Genomic DNA, 17,151 nt, shown 5'->3' on the forward strand with positions numbered 1-17,151 from the left:
ATGGAAACTAAGTCTCATATTCAAAGTACATTGCTTTGGACATGCTTCTTGCATTAAGTTTTCTAATCTTACACAGATAACTTCCACCTATGGAGACAACTCCATATTCTCATTTTGACTATCACTTCTGAACAAGAGATGCCTCTTTTCAGAATATGTCAACATGGTCCTTCCAAAATTAGCACTATATTTCCAACTGTCCCTGAGCAACCAATCTTTGGTAAACCTCAGATTGTCCTCGACAATTGCTTAATCATTTTAGTCATATCCAATTCTAGACCTTTTCCCTTCTTAATGCCTCTGGGTATTTGGAAAAATTTAGAAATGAAAAATATTATAGCACATGCAATCGATCCTGTACCCAAAGCAAATGGTACACGATTCCTGATGTCTCACATAAAGACATGATTCTAGACCAGTCTTTTGCTACAATATTTTTATTTGCCATGTTTTCAAAATTTGACTATGAAGAGGATAATGACAAATCCAAACTCATATGGACTGAACTTATGCAATCTTAACTTCTTGCCACCTGGCAGTACAGGGCCTGCCATTGCTTCCAAGTTGTTATGCAACCAATTGAGAACTTTCAGAACTTCTATGCAAAGCCAACTTTAACTGGAATGGGCACAGAATATGTCAACACGATAGGTTATAAACCTCAAGTCGTGTGCTAGTGAAGAACCTCAGGTTTTATTCTTGATTAGTTCTTGAAATTCTTTTTAGGATCTTTAAGACTCCCACTGTCCTCTTGACATATAAGACTATCTTGCCAAATATTCAAGAGATAGTGTGGATTCTTTATCAAGACAAACACTTCACACAATTGGCCTTAGTTGGTCTTTGTTTAATCCAAAACATCACAACTTACCAACTTCAAATGTACAAGAGTAGGACACTTTTACTCTTACATTTGACAAGTGTTATAAACCTTTCTTTAAGATATGTCACTCAACTTATAGTCTTGGAGTATGACTCTAAGACTTGTTTTGAAACGAAGTATGACTCATCTTCTTCATTTAACCATTTCAACAATTCATGACTCCTCTTCTTAGTCATAAGAATGCACTAAGATGTCCTTAGAAGACCAATTATGATGTGGTTCTTAAATCATTAAGATGATCACAAAACATGATACTAAAGTAATCTCCCATCTTTTCAGATTTGAGAAACTTTTATCTTTCTGCCTAATTTGATTCTTCTCATTCGTTCTGCCATACATCGAGACTTTTCCAATGCTTCAGAATTACACTTAAGCCTGTAAGTATAACTATATTTAATAAAATTTAGTAAATCATGACGAATAGTCTTATCGATCTTTGTGGTGGACTTGACCAGTGCACAAGAATGTGTACTCGATCCCTTTAGTCATTTACTTGACTCACATATACATGTGAACAAGGAATTAGTCTTAATTTTAGAAAGCTGAAAGTTCTCATTCATCATACTATACAACTTGCATGATTCCAAGTTTCGGTCCAATTGAAACTTGGGTGATGAGAAACTTTCCTTATTTGGTAAATTTAGACACTACCACAAATGAAACAATCAAATCCATTTTCCAATATTGCTATCAATGGAAACATGTAAACAACAATTTTTCACAAATGTCATTGTAAGGATACTTAAAATAAATAAATCAAAACTGTTTTTTTATTATTTTAAAACTTCCGGAAAAACTTATCTTTACAATGCAAATGCATATGAAAAACTTGTTGTTATCTATTCCTAAGCAATATATCATAACTCCTAAGCAACAGCTCAAAATTCTGATCACCAAACCATGCGATCGAAAACCATCTTCGCGATCAGAATCAGCATATACTTCCTTTAAGTTTCTTCACTTTTCTTTGATTCTTAAAACATCAACATGTGACCAAGTCACATCATGTAATAAGAATCTCAGAATAGAAACTTAACAGAGTTAGATAGTGAACTTTACCTGAAGCAGAGTCAAACTTCTTGACTTGATCAACCTTATGATCTTTCAGGTAAATAGGCAGCTTCGCAATCAATGCCCCTTCCTTTCGCAAGAGAAACATATGGACTCACTAGGAATGGTACATGGGACTATCGCAGACTTAGCCTTTGTATTTACCATTTGGTCAACCTAGTTGACTATGGTTAAACCCTTTCTTTGGGATGAGAAGGCTTTTCTAGATATCCAATGCTACCATTGTCAGTGTCCATTGGGAAGTTGATCTCCTAATCAATTTGCTTTACTAGTCCTCAAATCATTGCTGACCAAGCAAATAGATAAGATCATTAATGGTCAAGTCATAGTCTGTTTCATAGTAGTCCCAAAGGAACTCACTAAGTGACTTAGAAAGTGATTGAACATCCAACCTTCTTAAGACTTTGACACCCAACTCTCCCGGCTTGTCAATATGTGACCTCATCTCCAAGATGCGATCACACATAGACCTTGCTTGCCAATAGGGATTGAGTGACCTTTGAACTTGTGGGTTAGGGAGAATAATTGGAGGAGGTGGAGGAAGTAAAGTTCCAAGAGATTTGGGAAGATCATAGATGTCTGAGCTAGACATCTTTTGGGAGATATTCAAGATAGTTGATTTAAAGTCCTTAATATAACACCCAACATGAAATATTAAGGCTAGGATCCAACAACCTATTTATAACTGGAAGAGGGATGCCGTAATCCGAGTTATAAAATAGTTGAAGGTAGGTAAATGACGATTTACCAATTTCCACCATGAAAAACGAAATATAATTAAGTTTTAATTGGATTTGAAACTCCTAGATCTTTTGAGATTCATTGAACTTTTCAATGGCATGTTTCAATCTCGAGTGTGCCCTTCAGGTTTTGTGACTGGGATGCCGAGGATCACAAAACAAGGTGTGAAGTAACCATGCAAATATACTTGGTACCCTTAATATTTACCCCTCAATCGATGTGTCGGTTAACCACACGAGCTCCACCGATACTATGATAAATATTAAGTTACCCTTTGCCTACCTTGTTAAATCCAGGTTAGTGTGTCGGTTAACCACACGCGCTCCACTAACGGTTTAAGAAAAGTGCAAAGTGTAATTTCATGGATTAGCACCTTATTCACATTTTCCTAAGTAACTAAGATTGGGAATTTATAAGTGTTTAGTTACTTAGTATTTATCATTAATACTTTTAATGAAGGGAGAATTATAGTCCTTGTCCTACCTGTTCGGCTAACGACCCTCCACCAGTCAAGGAAGCGGTGGGTGAGAGTGGACACCCATTAAGCTGCCATTTTATAGGCAACAACCTTATACCCCCCTTATAGACCGGCTTCGTGAATGAGGCCTACTAATGGTAAGACTGACTTGCTCTTATACATATATATATATATATATATATATATATATATATATATATATATATATATATATATATATATTATTAACTTATAATATTATAAAGTATAAGGGTTGAATTTTAACTTTTAAAATTCTAAAGGCTTAACTTGGAATTAAAGTATTCATTAGAGATAACTTTTCAAATTCCAAAACTTGAGGGCAAGTTTTGAAACTATTCAAAACTCTTGGATTTTCATAACTTATGAGTTTTAAGTAAAGCTTTAAAACCTTTAATGAAGAGACTCTTGGACATCCATAACTTAAGGACAAGTTATGGAGCCATAAAAACTATTTATAAGAAAAGACTCTTCATTTTTTTTGTAACCTAAGGCATATTTATGAGTTTTTAAGATTCATAAATGTGACTTTTCATATAACTTGAGGACAAGTTACAAAAAAACACATTTTATGAACAACTTTTAGATTAATTAGGATTGAAAACAACTAAAACACAAATTTTTTTTCCATTAATCTAAACTAACTCATAAATCAAGGAAACATAGAACTTTTGGTAATCCATAACTTATGAAGTTAAATGCTTGTTTTATGATGAAACTTTTCATGTTCCATAACTTAAGAATAAGTTATGGAATTCTTTAAAACATTAACACCAAATTTTGTAACTCCATAAAAACTTTGAATCAATTTTTTTTAAACCTTTTCATATCCATAACTTATGGAGATTTCAAAACACATAAGATCACAACTTTAAAAAAAACTTTTTGAGCTCCAAAATTTTATGACAAAATTTGTAACTCCTTAAAACATTTTGATCAAACTTATAAAACTAATAAAATAATCATATCATTTTATCTTTTACTAAATTTGACCTAATTCAACTCATATAGCAAATGATTCAAATTTTACAAATAATTAGTTTTTCACAAAAACAAGTAATTATCTTAAAATTTGACAAACTTCATGTTTCTTTTTCTTTTTTTTTCAAATTTGAAAATCAAACATTTGCATGAATATAACAGAAAACAACCCATGGCTCTGATACCACTGTTGGGTTTTAGTATACTACAACATCCTATGGTACACATACAACCCTAAATACCTTGGATCTATGTTTTCTCTATTATACATGCAAATATGAAGTTTCCAAGATATTACCCTATACTAGCATACAAATATCATATACTTGGGTAATAAAATAGATAGAATACATACCTTTTTTTATGTAACTTGTCTTCATGAAGCTTGAGTGCCTAGTGCCCCAAGTGTGACACCTCAAATGGTTCACACAACACCATGAACACTTGGAATAACCTTGAGAATAAGGATACTTTGGTTCTCTCTAGTGAAATCGGCCTTGCCCTTTTGTATACACACACTAGTGCCCATTTCACCAACCAAGGACGTCTTTATATAGTGTGGAGATTAGGGTTAAACCCTAATACCCATGACCTTTCATTTCATATGATCCATGGGTTAAACACTCCATGGACTATCCATGAAAGCTTAGCCCAACCAAAATGAACTTGGCCCATCACACACATATATCTTAGAGTCCATATTTAATTAGTTCCTTTTGATCACTTAATTAATTATAAATTAATTCTTGATCAATACTAATTAAATAATATGATTATATATTAATATATTAGAACTTATAATATATTAATATAAATCAATAGTATCCTTTTTCCTCATCTTGTCTATCCAATTGTCCCGATGCCATGCAACCCAAATGGACCATGTCGGGTCGGGTCAAGTCTTACCAATTATAGTTATGGACTTAGACATTAATCCAACACAGATGTCGTCAACGCCTTCCGTACGACCCGATGTCCCGAGGGGGACAAGGTTCGACTTGCTTCCTGTCTTCTGAAAGACAGAGCAAGTGACCGGTGGGATGAGGTCGGACATGCCATTGGAGATGATGCAGCTCTAGATGCGATGACCTGGAGTGACTTTTCGGCCAGGTTCAAGGTCGCGTTTGCACCTGTGATCGAGGTGCAACAGCTTGCTAGGGAATTCCAAGATCTACAGCAGACTACTGAGATGGTGACAGAGATCACCGCCAAGTTCTGGGATAGGGCCCTTCTTGTTCCAAAGTACGTGGCGGACGAGGAGATGAAAAAGGCCCGATACCATGAGATGCTACGGAGTGGTATCCGCGAGTTTCTGAACCAATCCTTCTCTAAGACGATGGAAGATATGATTGTGAGGGCTCGAGAGAGAGATTTGGATTTGGAGATGGAGAAAAAGAGGAAACCAGAGGGGGTTCAGTCAGGGAGTGCGGGCAAGAAGCCCAAGGTATTAGATCACCGACCGAAGAGCCAGCAGGGTCGCAGTCGCTGTGGAAAGTGCGGCAAGTTTCACGAGGGAACGTGCAGGGCGGGTAGTTCGGGTTGCTTCAAGTGCGACCGAACTGGTCATGTGAGCAGGGATTGTACTACTACCACCACCACCACTACAGTATCAGATCTGATTTGCTTCCAGTGCAATCAGAGGGGACATAAGCGGTCCTAGTGTCCGAGTTTAGCAGCAGCATGACAGGTGGCAGCACCCGCTCCTGCTACATTAAGGATTATCGACGGCCGCCAGGCCTGGGCGGAGGCGCCAGTGGCGAAGAACAGAGCCTTCCAGTTGACAGCAGAGGAGGCACGCGCAGCTCCCGATGTGGTGACGGGTATATATCTTCTCCTTATCTCTTTATTTATATTGATTATTGATTATGTTTATGTGTTTCATTATAGGATCGTTCCTCGTGAACGGTATATCTGCTCTGGTATTATTTGATTCGAGGGCTACCCGATCTTTTGTGTCGCTCGTGCTCAGCAAGCAATTTGTAGGATCTCTAGGGGATGTGGATTGCCCACTTGATGTAGAGATAGCGGATGATAGGACCGTTCGAGTTGCGAGGGTTCATCAGGGATGTACACTACAAATATTTGATGAGCAGTTTACTGTGGACTTAGTCCCCATTCCCCTGCGAGGGAATAATGTCATCGTGGGGATGGACTTGTTGAGCCCCAATGGGGCAGTGATCGACTGTGAGAAGCAACTAGTGTGATTTCGGACCCCAAGTGGGGGAGGGTTAGTGATTCAGGGCGAGAGGTCGTAGGGTGGCCCGACTTTATGTTCAGAAGAGAGAGCTAGACACTACTTCAGCAGGGTTGCGCAGGTTATGTCGCCTGATGACAGAGCTGTCAACAAAAGACAAAAGGAAAATCGGGCCCCACTTGGCTTTCTCTTTTTCCAATGGAGTAATGGTCTCTTCGTTTCCCGATGAATCACCAACGACAACAACCGGAGCGTTGCCATCACCAGCTCACCAATCGTCACCACGGGGCGACCGCCAACCAGCAACAACACCAATCGACCCAACATAACAACTCCAAGTCGCCAGAGAAGTCGTTGAAGAACCAATCCTCGCCGGGAATTACTAGACATTACCGCCATCTTCAACCCCACCTGGTCCATGACTCTTTTGGGGAAGCTGTCAACCAAATAACTACCACAATCAGATAGATGGGCGCGTCCCTCAAAACAGTTTCCCCAACCTGTCGGTAACATCTCCGACGCAGCTCTACCAGCCAAGCAATGCTGACACCATCAGCGCCATCCGACGACCTGATCCAAGGAAACCATATACTACCGCCAGCGTGTCCAAACCCACACGGACCTTTGCACTCTGGTCGATGAGCGTTGCTTCCCCCGGCAGCAGCAACGTCGGCGTCGACAAACATAGCCACCACCGATGCCAAGCACTAGCCTCCTCCAACTCGGACAAAGTAGTCCGTCTCCAGGCGTCATTCTCCAACAGCAACCACACCCACCATGACCTCCCGACTAACCGTTGACTTCCTGCAACAATAGATCAGCAGCCAAACCCTCGGCATCGACTCCATCGCTATCCAGCTGTCCCTAATCGACGATGTCAAGGCCGATCACCCCATCGTCGGACCATACCGCGACCCCAGGCGATGACAGCTAGAGCATCACCGATATCGCCAACTGACGACTAGAAGAACATCGCCGGAAGCCGCATCAATGCTCCGATTTCCTTCAACAGTGGCCGACTTCTTTCCTTTGGGGCATTTTCTCGAACCAAAGCGTGAAAGTGAAGAGCCTTCAGTGACATTTTTACATGATGCGTTTCAAACACAAAAGTAGAGTTTGGGCCTACAGCTTCTAAACCCTAGCGGGATGGGTTATTATATTTGGGCTAACAGTCAATTTGGGCTTCTCAGACATTTTAGTATCTAGACTACCTAAAAAATGATCAAAATAGCCCAGTTATCGTTAAAATAAATTAGCCTGCCGCCCAATGCTTAAATGCTGTGATTTCACCCAACAAGGGTGATTTTAGAAAATGTGTTGCGGCTCGGACACACCCAACATTTTCAAAAAAAAAAAAGAGTTTCGCCATATAATTAAGGAAACCGGGCTCAAATAGATCTATTTTTGAATCCGGATTCCTATGAAAGGTAAGCCTCGTCCAGTTTATTTTGGGCTCCTTCCAAGTGGGCTAAGCAATTTCATTTTGGGCTCCCCACATACTAGGTTATTTTATTGGGCCACCTCAGCAATTTACATGGGCTAATCTCTAAAGTCAAGAGTCAGTCGTTAAGCGCCCCTATACTACAACTTCGTTCAACAAAACGCGATTTCAGAAGATCTGTCACGATCCGCGCCACTCGACATTCTAAAAAAAGGAGGTGGAGAAGAGTAGTACGCTACTACTTGTGACGCATTCCGAAATAACCCTCAGCAACTATGTTGTCCGGCTATCAGTAGTCGTGTTGACCAGCTTTAGGCAGTCTCGCTACTCAGCTATCGCCATTCACGTTGATCGGCCGTGCCAGTCTCGCTATTTGGCTCTCAACAGCCGTGCCGCCTGGATCTTAGCGGTCGCGCAGCCTGACCCTCAATAACGATGCGGCCCAGCATAATAGCGGCAAAGCCCAGTCATCAACAGTTGTGTCGTCTGACCAGCAATCGTGCTACCCGTCTCTTATTAGCAGCTATATGACGGTCATTTCCCTTTTCCTCACCTCCTCTAAGAAAAAAAAGAGGGGGGGGGGGGTTGGCACGACACTGTGTAGAAGTCATTTTTATTCTGAAGGACCAGAGTTAAAGTACATGAAAAGCTAATGATATGCATGACAGTGCACTCGGGGTGACATTAATATTCTAGATCGAAAGAGCAGCCTCGTGGTTCAACCCTCGGTAGTCTCGTTGCCCAGCTTTCAGTGGTCGCGCTGCCCACCTATCTCTAGCAGCTCGCTCCCCAGACCTTAGCGGCCCTACTGACCAGTTCTTGACAGCAGTCTCGCTACACACCTCTTAACAGTAGCTACACTATCGAGCTCTAAGTAGCACTGCCACATAGCTCTCCGCAAACAACCAAGACACCGAGGCATCAATTATTAGTATGACTAGCGATGCAGCAAAGCATCAGGTACCATTCCGCTTTAACTCAGACTGGTCACACGAGCTAGACACATAGATTGTAGGGTGCTACGCCCAATCATGCGAGGTTCAGTACCCTCGCCTTGAGTCGCCTGGCTTCTCAGCCCGACTCCATTATAGCGGCAAGCTCCGCATGCGAGGTTCAGTACCCTCGCCTTGAGTTGCCTGCCTTCTCAGCCCGACTCCATTATAGCGGCAAGCTCCGCATGCGAAGTCTAGTACCCTCGCCTTGAGTCGCCTGGCTTCTCATCCCGACTCCATTGTAGTGGCAAGCTCCGCATGCGAGGTTCAACACCCTCGCCTTGAGTCGTCCGGCTTCTCAGTCCGACTCCATTGTAGCGGCAAGCTCCGCATGCGAGGTTCATCACCCTCGCCTTGAGTCGTTTGGCTTCTCAGCCTGACTCCATTATAGCGGCAAGCTCCGCATGCGAGGTCTAGCACCCTTGCGAGGAGTCGCCTTGCTTCTCAGCCTGACTCCATTATAGCGGCAAGCTCCGCATGCGAGGTCCAGCACCCTTGCGAGGAGTCGCCTCGCTTCTCAGACTCACTCCATTATAGCGGCAAGCTCCGCATGTGAGGTTCAGTACCCCTGCCTTGAGTCGCCTGGCTTCTCAGCCCGACTCCAGCGGCATGCTACACCGACGAGGCTCAAAGGCTTGCAACCTTTGCCTATATGATTCCACGCGATGCTCTCCCGTGTGACGTATCTACGATCGTTGGCAGCCAAGCCCGATCGATTCCACGTGATGCTCTCCCGCGTGACGTATCTACGATCGTTGGCATTCAAGCCCGATCCATTCCACGCAATGCTCTCTGCATGATGTATCTACGATCATTGGTAGCTAAGCCCGATTTGTTCCATGCGACACTCTCTACCGTAACATCTCCATGATCACCGACTGCTAAGCCTCAACTATTCTTCTAAGTCACACAACATAAGTCTCGCATCGTCTCGCACCATAAGTCGCGCATCGCAAGCTTATTCTACACCTAACACCACGCTCTTGGTGTTTCTTCTCTCACAGTCATCATGGTTCTCTTGTGCTCGGACAATCGATGAAGCGTTTTCCACATTGCATCCTGCTATAGTGAGGTTACTCTCCAGCAAGAAGGTTATCCCGACAGCGACCATGCTACCTACTACCTTTCAGCATCTCTGTTTCCTGGCTCTCAGAAACAGTCTTGCTGTGCAACCCTACCTGTAGCCTCGCCGAGTATCCCACAACATCTCTATTTCCTGGCTCTCGACAACAGTCTCGCTGCATATTTCCTACTAATAGCCTCACTGCCTGTCTCTCAAGAATTATATTGCCTGGCTATCGGCAATAGTCTCACTGCGTGACCCTCGCTAGCAACCTAATATCACAACTCTCGGAATCTTTGCCACTTATATTATGGTCAACAACCTTACGGTTTATTGGTTTGACAACATAGTCTGATGCGGGTACCTACGCTACCCACATCAGACTGGGGGGGAATCCAGCTAGGTGTAGCCCAAGCAAGAAATACCTTCAAGACGGTTATTTATGCATACTATGTAGATGGTTATCAGTGACATTCCATCTGCGCGTGAATACAACAATAATTGTGTCGGATAACAGTCTCAGGGACTGAATGGCAAGCTTACACTTCTTAGCTACCCCGGCCCGATATTTTATCGACATCAATGTCGCGTAACACTCTTCAGCAGCCTCGGTCTACATTATCGCAGCAACAGTTACGTTGCATCGCATCGATCGGCTCGCACTCCTCTCAAGAAAGGAGTATCAAGTCAGCTCAAGCTGCATAAGCAATGTTTGGCTCATCGCACAACCCCACGACTCTCGTGGGCGAGGTTCGGTCATTCTCTCTATTATTTAATGTATTGGTGCTTTATCTAGTCCGATCTGATTGTCAGCAACCCAATCGCATCAGACTAGGGGGACTTGACGACGCACAGTTTATATGACTAAGTCCAGTCCGATGTCATTGACCGCGTGCCAATAACATCAGAATGGGGGGACTTGATGATATATGGTCCATTAGCATGGCCTAGACTGCTCTAGAGTGCCAGCCTGGCCTGGCGCGCTCCTGCCAGCCTTGCCTGGCATTCCCTTGCCAGCCTTGTCTGGCATTCCCTCGCCAGCCCCGCCCGGCGCCTCCGGGCGGCCTTGCCCAGCTCCTTGCTAGTTGGGCCTGAATTGGGCTAGCCCAAGGCCTGACCTAATTCCCCTTGGCCTAGTTGTCCCTTATAAATAGAATAGTGCCTCCTTCATGAGGGAGGACCTTTCCCTTGGACTCTTCCCCAAGTGGATTAGCCACCACTAGACTCTTCCCCAAGTAGCTCAGCCACCACTAGACCTCTCCCCATGGCTCAGCCGCCACACTATACTCCGGCCGGGTGGCTCAACCACCACCCACCGCCGTCAGCCACCATACACCACCACCAGCACCAAGATGGTTCTCTCTAGCTATGGAGAACCATCTCAGATCTATCAGCTGATCTAACTTGACCGTCGGAGCCCGCTCCCGGGGCACAGTCCCTGGGGCGGCTCTAACGGGCTTGTCTGTTGTGACCTCGCAGATCCGTCTCTGGCGTAGAGGCACTTTATCAGAGCAGGTGGTTCGGAGCCAGGTCACATCATCGCCTATGTTATGGATACTCGGGATAAGGGTGAGGCGACAGTGCATGATGTACCGATCATACGGGAGTACACCAGATGTGTTCCCAGAGGATTTGCCAGGGGTACCTCCGGAGAGGCAGGTGGAGTTCAGGATTGACCTAGTCCCTGGTGCGGCTCCGATAGCCAAGGCACCGTATCGGTTGGCTCCTTCCGAGATGCAATAGTTGTCTACACATCTACAGGAGTTGTTAGACAAGGGATTTATCAGACTGAGCAGTTCGCCATGGGGAGCCCCGATCCTGTTTGTGAAGAAGAAGGACGGGTCACATCGGATATGCATAGATTACCGGGAGCTGAATAAGGTAACGGTGAAGAACCGTTATCCCCTCCTGAGGATTGATGATTTATTTGACCAGCTTCAGGGTGTATCTTGGTTCTCCAAGATTGATCTACGATCGGGTTATCACCATATGCGAGCCAGGGATGAAGACGTGCCGAAGACAGCTTTTCGGACTCGCTATGTTCAATATGAGTTCGTGGTGATGCCGTTTGGGCTCACCAATGCTCCTGCCGCGTTCATGGATCTCATGAACCGCATGTGCAGACTGGTGTTGGACCGGTCTGTGATAGTCTTCATAGATGATATCTTGGTTTATTCCAAGACTCTGGAGCAGCATGAGGAGCACCTGAGGGAGGTGCTGGAGACACTGAAAGGGGAAAGACTTTTCGTAAAGTTCTCTAAGTGTGAGTTCTGGTTGCGTGAGGTGCAGTTTCTTGGGCACCTTGTCAACCAGAAGTGTATTCTGGTTGATCCGGCCAAGATAGAGGCCGTGATGCAGTGGGAGGTTCCGAGGTCTCCATCTGAGATTCAAAGTTTTCTTGGTCTGGCGGGTTACTATCAAAGATTCATCCAGGATTTTTCCAAGATTGTTGTTCCCTTAACCCGACTGACCAAGAAGTCGGTGACATTCTGCTGGGGGCCTAAGCAGCAGGCAGCCTTCGAGACTCTCAGACAGCGATTGTACGAGGCACCGATTCTGACTTTGCCGGAGGGCGTCGATATTTTCATGGTTTACTGTGATGCTTCGATCACAGGTATGGGTGCAGTGTTGATGCAACGGGGTCATGTGATAGCTTACGCTTCGAGGCAGTTGAAGCCTCATGAGGCGAATTTCCCGACGCACAATTTGGAGCTAGGGGTTGTGGTATTCTCCCTCAAGATTTGGCGATATTACCTATATGGGGTTCGTTGTACCATTTACACGGACCACAAGAGCTTGAGGTACCTGATGGATCAGCTAAATTTGAACATGAGGCAGCGTCGGTGGTTAGATGTGGTGAAGAATTATGATTATGAGATCATTTATGACCCAAAGGAAGACCAACGTGGTGGCTGATGCTCTTAGCCGCAAGGCGGTGGCGGCTCCGATTCGGGATATATGTCTGAGGATGACAGTGATTACTCCGTTGCTGGAACGGATTCGGGAGGTGCTGGTCGAGGGTATAAAGGAAGAGCACTGGAAGTGTGAGCGAATCGTAGGCCAGGTGGCCTCATTTGATTATGACAATCGTGGGTTGTTGACCCTGCATCGGAGAGTCTGGATTCCTTACTATGGTGGGGTACGCCAGGTTCTAATGGATGAGGCTCACAAGTTGAGATTCTCCATCCATCCCGGGGCGACGAAGATGTATCGGGATCTTCACCCTGATTATTGGTGGTCCTACATGAAGCGGGACATAGCATGGTATGTGGAGCGGTGCTTGACTTGCAGGAAAGTCAAGGCCAAACACCAGTGACCTCACGGCAAGATGCAACCGTTGGAGATTCCCAGGACTGCATGTGGAGTGGATTCGATATGGGTCATCGTGGATCTGTTGACCAAGAGTGCTCATTTCATCCCGATCCAGGAGAGTATATCGGCTGAGAAGCTAGCCGAGATCTATGTACGTGAGGTGGTGGAACGTCATGGAGTTCCCGTTTCGGTTGTGTCATACCGAGATGTTCGTTTCAGTTCCAGATTTTGGAAGCGGCTTCATGACGAGATGGGTACTCTTCTTCACTTCAGTACTGCTTTCCACCCTAAGACGGACGGGCAGAGTGAGAGGACGATTCAGACTCTAGAGGACATGTTGCGTGCGTATGTATTGGATTTCGGCGGCAGTTGGGATACGTATCCTCCGTTAGCAGAATTTCATATAACAATAGCTACCACGCTAACATAGATCGACCTCCCTTCGAGATGCTCTACGGGAGGAAGTGTAGGACCCTAATCTATTGGGGCGAGGTCAGTCATAGAGTCATGGGGAGTAACGAGGTGGTACTGAAGACCACTGAGAAGATTCAGCAGGTCCGAAGCAGGCTTCACACTGCTCAGAGTCGGCAGAAGAGTTATGCCGATAAGCGTCGTTCAGACTTGGAGTTTCAAGTGGGAGACATGATTCTCCTAAAGGTGTCACCTTGGAAACGTATCATCCGGTTCAGGAAGCAGGGCAAGTTGGGCCCCTAGTACATCAGTTCGTTCAGGGATTTAGCTCGGGTGGGCCGGGTTGCTTATCGTTTGGATCTTCCAGCAGAGCTCAGCCAGATCCACATCACTTTTCATGTCTCCCAGCTGCGGAATTGCTTAGTGGATGATTCTGTACTGAGTATGTGCCGCTGGTGGAGAGGGAGAGATTACCAAACAGTATCTTTCGCTGAAGCATATGATAGAGTCGGTGACAGAGATCACCAAGATGTTTACAGAGAGAGCCCTTTTCTGCCCCGAGTATGCTGCTTCTAAGTAGGTCCAGATCTCATGTTATTTGAGCATGCTCAAGACAGAGATCCGCAAGTTTGTTTCGACCCAACAGTATAGTTCTCTCTCCGATCTGCAGTCTTTCGCTCGGTAGAGAGAGATTGAGATTGAGACCCAGGCGAGAGAAAAGAGGCATACCCTTGTTCAGTTACAGTCAGCAGTAAGGCGGTTCAAGCTCGATGATTCATGATCTAGAGGTCAGAGGGGTTGCACTTGTGGAAAGTGTAGGAAGATGAATGAGGGTGCATGCCGATTAGTTGTTAGGTACCATAAATTTGGTAAGGACAGTCATTTCGTGATGGATTGTCATCAGCAGGATCACTTATTGAGTACCAGTTTTTGTTATCATTGTAATCAAGTGGGCCATGTAAAGGCCTATTGTTCATTGCTTGCTATTAGGCTCGTGCAGGCACCGGCCCCATCGACTCTTCGGATCATGGACGGACGCTAGGGGAGAGCTGAGGCCCCGAAGGCCAAGGTTTTTTCTTTTCAGCTCAAAGCAGAAGAGGCCAAGGCGGTGTCTGACGTCATTATGGTTATATTCTCATTTATTGTTCTGTCAAGCTATTTTCTTGTATGCTTATGATTTTATTTCTACTAGGTACATTCTTATTGAATTTCTTACATGCTCTTGTGCTTTTTGACTCGGGTGCGAGTCGGTCCTTTGTGTCTCAGTCCTTCAGTAGAGATTTCGATATGACTCTTAGGGAGTTGGAGTTTCCGTTGCGATTTTCCATCACCAATGATGGAAACTCGATTTGATTCTTATCCTTATAGGGGATGTGTACGTGATTGTAGGGATGCACAGGTTGAGCAGATTTGGAGCCATGATCGACTGTGCGGGACAACGGGTGATACTTCGAACCCCAAGTGGGGGAGAACTGACTATTTATGGCGAGGGTACCAGGGTTGGTTTAGCATTTTGTTTAGATTCCAGGGCTCGATAGTATCTTCAGCATGGATGTTTGGGTTATCTCGCTTATGTGGTTGACACTCGGGATGAGGGGAGAGATTCGGTTTCAGATATGGCAGTGGTAAGAGAGTTTCCATATGAGAGTCAGGTAGGAGGATGTGGAGAAGACACATTTCAAACTCGTTATGGTCATTACAAGTTCGTGGTGATGTCGTTTAGGCTCACCAACGCACCTACATCGTTCCTGGATTTAATGAACCTAGTATCCAGGTCGATGCTTGACCGGTCAGTTATTGTTTTCATTGATGATATTCTGATCTACTCCTGACCAGAGAGCAGCATGAAAAGAATCTTAGAAATTTTCTTGGGGTACTAAGATAGGAGAGGCTGTATGCCAAGTTCTCCAAGTGTGAGTTCTGGTTACAAGAGGTCCAGTTTCTGGGACACCTTGTCAATCAGAATGGGATTTTGGTTTATCTGGCCAAGATTGAGGTAGTTATGTAGTAGGAGGTCCCAAATTCCCTGTCTGAGATTAGTAGTTTTCTAGGGTTGGCTAGTTATTATCGGAGATTTATTCAGGGTTTCTCCAAGATCGTTGTTCCTCTGACCCGCCTGACGAAGAATAGTATGGATTTCCGTTAGGGGCCTGAGCAGCAGGCTGCATTTGAGACTTTGAGGATGAAGTTATGTGAGGCCCAGGTATTGACCCTCCCTGAGGGTGTTGAGGATTTTGTGGTATTTTGTGATGTCTCAATCACAGGTTTAGGGGCGGTTCTCATGCATAGAGGTAGAGTCATTTCTTATGCATCCAGACAGTTAAAGCCTCATGAGGTTATGTATCCGACTCACGATTTAAAGTTGGGGTAGTGGTATTTTCCCTCAAGATTTGGCGACATTATCTCTATTGCGTCTGATGTACCATCTACACGGATCACAAGAGTTAGAGATATCTTATGGATCAGCCAAACTTGAACATGAGGCAGCGTAGATGGCTTGATGTGGTCAAGGATTATGATGGTGAGATTCTCTATCAACAGGGGAAGGCCAATGTGGTTGCCAAAGCTTTGATCCATAATGCGGCTAGTACTCCTACCCGAGAGCACTGTTTGAGGATGACCATCGACTCCCCACTTCTGGATTTGATCAAGGAGGCTCAGGTTGAGGGAGTTAAGATGGAAAATTAGAAGCAAGAAAGGATCAGAAGTGAGATTGATAGATTTTCTACTGTTAGTCGCGGACTTTTGACCCGGTGTGGTCGGGTATGGGTGCCATTTTTTGTCGGGGTCTGACAGATATTATTGGAGGAGGCTTATAAGTCCAGGTTCTTGATTCACCCTAGAGCCACAAAGATGCATCGGGACTCGAGACTTCGTTATTGGTGGTCATGCATGAAGCGATAGATTGCATGGTACGTGGAGAGATATTTGACATGTTGGATGGTCAAGGCTGAGCACCATAGGTTGCATGGAAATTTGCAGCCCTAAGAGGTTCCCATGTGTAAATGGGAACAGATCACTATGGATTTCATCACCAAGCTGTCGAGGACGGCGAAGGGATTTGATGCGATTTGGGTTATCGTTGACCAAGAGTGCCCACTTTCTTGCCATTCGGGATAGTTCGTTGGCCGAGAAGTTGGCCAACGTGTATGTGTGCTTGATTTTCGCTCCCCATGGTGTAGCAGTCTCAATGGTATCTGATTGCAATGTGCGGTTTACTTCTTAGTTTTGGCAGAAGTTTCATGATGAGCTGGGTACAAGACTGCTTTTTAGTACCACTTATCACCCTTAGACTGATGGACAGAGTGAGCAGACCATTCAGACACTTGAGGATATGTTAAGGGCTTACATCATCGATTTCGGTAGGATTTGGGACTCCTACCTGCCCCTAGCTGAGTCTTCTTACAACAACAACTATCATTTTAGTATGGGTGCACCGCCTTTCGAGCTTCTCTATGGAAGGAAGTGTCGTACACCAGTTTTATGGGGAGAGGTCAGACACAGGGTCATGGGTAGGACCGAGGTGATCCTTCAAACTACATAGCTTATTCAGCATATCAGACAGA

Source organism: Lactuca virosa, chromosome 8 (assembly GCF_052849685.1).
Source record: "Lactuca virosa cultivar CGN04683 chromosome 8, Lactuca_virosa_CGN04683_v6, whole genome shotgun sequence".
Lineage (NCBI taxonomy): Eukaryota > Viridiplantae > Streptophyta > Magnoliopsida > Asterales > Asteraceae > Lactuca > Lactuca virosa.